Source organism: Alligator sinensis, unplaced genomic scaffold, assembly GCF_000455745.1.
Source record: "Alligator sinensis unplaced genomic scaffold, ASM45574v1 scaffold437_1, whole genome shotgun sequence".
Taxonomy (NCBI): Eukaryota; Metazoa; Chordata; order Crocodylia; family Alligatoridae; genus Alligator; species Alligator sinensis.
The window spans coordinates 1145321-1149076 of NW_005842176.1; positions in this window are offsets into that span (position 1 = coordinate 1145321).

Consider the following 3756-nt stretch of genomic DNA (forward strand, 5'->3'; position numbering starts at 1 on the left):
GATCCCAGGTCCTCACAGAGAGCTGCAGTCACAAGACTGGGAAATAAAATTGGGGGTACCAATGGGCTGGACCAGCTGGCTGACTCAGGCAGTGGATTCTGGAGCCTTTCACATCTGGATTCCAACACACATTTCCAGAGTGACAGTCTTGTTTCCACATTCAGTGGTTTCCTTCCAGCTCTGGGTTGGACAGCTGAATGTGGGGAAGGATGAGATGTTCAGACTTGTTTTAGGATTGAGACTAGGTGAGCAAGAAGTGATGGCCCTTGATATGTGTGAGCAAATGGTAAACTGTGTTTGGGAATGATAGCGGGGGTGGTGGTGGATTATGGCCATTGCTGGAGGGGAAGGGGCAGGGAGATGTCCAGCCCTCCTTTGAGAGGGGAGGTCACAGTGATGTAGATCTCGAGGAGGAGGTCCTGGATGTCCCCCATCTGCAGGGAGATTACCTGGATGTGGAACAGTTCTCATCCCAGTGTGAGACCCAGGCCTCGGTCTGTAGTGAGGCCTCATGGCTTACCCCTGACACTGCACCTAGGCTATGTGCCAGTGAGCCAGAAAGCTGTCTTATCTGAAATCACAAGGGGAATCACATGAGATTAGAGAACAGTATTTACTTTATATTTTGCCTATCAGGCTCCTGACCCTGTGATAACAAGCAAACAGTCAGTAGCTGGAAATGACATTGCCTCAAGCCAGCTGTACCTGTAAGGAAGCAGCCTTGTGCTGTACATGGAGCTGAGGAGTAGTTCCTGATGATCAGGGATCCTGGTTTTCTCTGTTTAAAAATAGCAAATTCTCTGATTAAAAAAACCCCAAATCCATGTTTTTCCACAATTAAAATGAAACGCCACTTTATATATACAGTAAAAGCTCTGTTAACTGGCACCTTACAAGCTGGGATGCTCTATTAACTGGCATACCGGCTTGTAAGGTAAAGTGAAACTGGAAGTGCCCACCATGGCATTTCCAGTTTCTCCAAGGACCCATGGCCTGATGCAAAGCAGCCTGTGCTGCTGAGCCCCCACAGCCCGGGGCATAGCAGGCTGTGCAGGGCCTACCTCCCCGTCCTGCGGGGCCCACAGGGCCCACGGGAGGGTCGGCGATGCTGCAGGAGGGGTGGCAATGCCCTGGACGTGGCGGGAGAAGCGGTGGCTCAAACAGGCAAGGACTCCTGTTCAGGCTGCTCAATTAACCGGCATATTTTGTTATCCAGCATCCCTCATTCCTGGGGGATGCTGGAAGACTGAGCTTTTACTGTATATAGGTATCAGTTGAACACAATGTTTTACTGATATATTTACAATTTTAAAGAAATTTGGAAGCCTACCAGTGCCTCAAACACTCTAATAAGATAAATTCTAAATACCTATCAATTTTGGCATCAGATTTTGAGTTTTTTATCATGGAAAATCAGGGCTCTCCCTGCTCCCTTTGCTCACCAATACACAGGTCCAGTGCAGCTGTTCCCCCTGCTGCTTTGTGGTGCCGAGCAGCCCTGATATGCTGATTCCTGCCCATGCCATTGCCACTCACTCACAAGCCACAGCCCCCCCACCCCGCCCTGCTGGTGCCCCTCACTCCCCACCCACATTCCCCTGCTCCCAGCCCTGCTGGAAGGGGGCCTCAGCTGCCATGGCTATAGAGCCAGGGACCCGGGTCTGCAGTTCTCTTCCCCCTCCCACAGAAGCACCTGAGCCCTAGCTGCTGCCAGTGGGAAGTGGCAACTGCCTGCTGCGGGCTTGGGGCTCCCTGCCCTACTGCCTTTCCCTGGGGCCTCCACAGCCCAGGGGTGGGACCCAGCGTAGTAGGGCAGAGTGGGGCAGGGAGGCTTGTGCCTCTGCTAGGAACCCTGCGCTGCTATAGTGAGCCACCCCCTGCCTGCCCGGCAACAGCGAGGGTGGTGGCATGGAGTTGTGCCCCTTGCTGCTGCCGGGTGGGCAGGGGGTGCCTCACCATGGTGGTGTGCAGCTTGCAGCAGTGGCATGAGCCTCCCTGCCCCACCCTGCTCTGTCCTGCCACTCCAGGTCCTGCCCACTGGGCTGTGGAAGCCCCGGGAGGGCGGGCAGCAGGGCAGGGAGCCTGAGCTTATAGTGGGCAGCCTGCCCACAAACCCGTCCTGTGCACAAATCTGGGGACTGTGTGCCCCCCACTTCTCCCTGGGAGTTCGCACAGTGGTGGGGAGCCAGCCCCTGCTAGACCCTGGATGAGCTCCCCATGGCCCTGCCCTGCTCCCCACTTGGCCGCTGCAGCCACACATAACCCCAGGCCCCACACACCACCTGGGCTAGGCAGCAGCCCCAGCCCTGGCCAACTTCCTCCATCCCTCCCTCCCTTCCCACGGAGGACTCAGTCCCCACTCCCTACCCCACCAGACTTACCTGTGGGGAGCTGCTCTTCAGGTTTGTGGCCATGTGTGTGTGTATGTGCGCATATGTATGTGGTGAACCTTGCCTGACCGCCCTCCTCCCAGTCTCCCCAGCCCCTTGCAGGCTGGAACTCTGCCAGAATGCAAGGAGAAACCCACTGTTTCCCCACATTTTTTTCTTTAAAGGGAAAAATCTGGGTTTTTCTCCCTAAAACGAGAAAATTTGCATTTTATTGTATTTTACCATGCTTTTCATCACAAATGGAAAACCTGGACCCCTGATGATGATCAGTTAATTCAGAGGTCTCCCCATCTCTCACTGCCCCAAGGCTCCAGGAAGTTGGTGTTAGATTTGCTAATGGACAGAATTTATGTTTTGTGTCCTGGTCTACATCATTCAGCCAAGAGGCAGAACAAGTTGTCAATCTGAAGGAGGAAGGTCTGGTTTGGAAAGGGACCATAGATAATCTTGGGAGGGAAGTCTGGCAGGAAGCATAGATAATCTTGGCATTTTTGAACACCTGGACAAGGCACAGATTAATTTTCCTCCTAGGACGCCTTGTTATTCCAGTCTGGGTCTCTCAGGTCTTCTCCTGGGGTGCAGACAGAAGTGACAATTTTTGCCCAGTTTAACACCAGAAAGCACTCTACAGCTGTGACCAAACAAAAGTGCATGGCTAAAAAGCACTTTAAAAGGGTCCAATCCCACAAAAATCTGAACCCTTATTGCATGAGGGTTCAGATGAAGAGGTTTCAAAACAGTCTTCTGTAACTCGTGTCTCCACTGCCTGCTAGCCTGTCACTATTTTCAGAATGGGAGGGGGAAAGGGAGTGGCAGGAATTCAATCTGGGTTTTTTTCAGCTCCCGCTGGAGGGTGGGGTGGGTGTATTGGACACCCCCCCCATCTAAGGTGGCCATCCTCCAGTGCTGGCTGGGGAACCTCTAGAACAGGGGCGGGCAATTACTTTGGCTGGAGGGCTGCTTACTGAGTTTTGGCAAGTTGTCAAGGGTTGCATGGGTAACCCCATCCCTTGACAGATGCCCCACCCTCTGGTTGCTATCTTGGGACTGGAAGTCCTGTCCCTTAATCCCTGATCTTTGCAACCAGAAGTCCCTCCCTTTGTGCCTGGAAGTACTCCTTTCGGCAAGGGGGTTTGCCATCTTGGAACCAGAAAAACATTATATTCTAAAAATCAAACATCTACTACAACATTCATTAATTTGATTAAAAAAATTTTTTGTCCTGATTTACATGTGTTTGTGTAGTGTACATAGAGGTGATTGTATAATAGCTTAAAAATAAGTCTTACTCTTGTATATTGTGGGGGTGTTTGTGGAGGAGTATGGGGGGCTTGAGGGTATAGGTTTGTTGGGGGGTCGTGGGTGT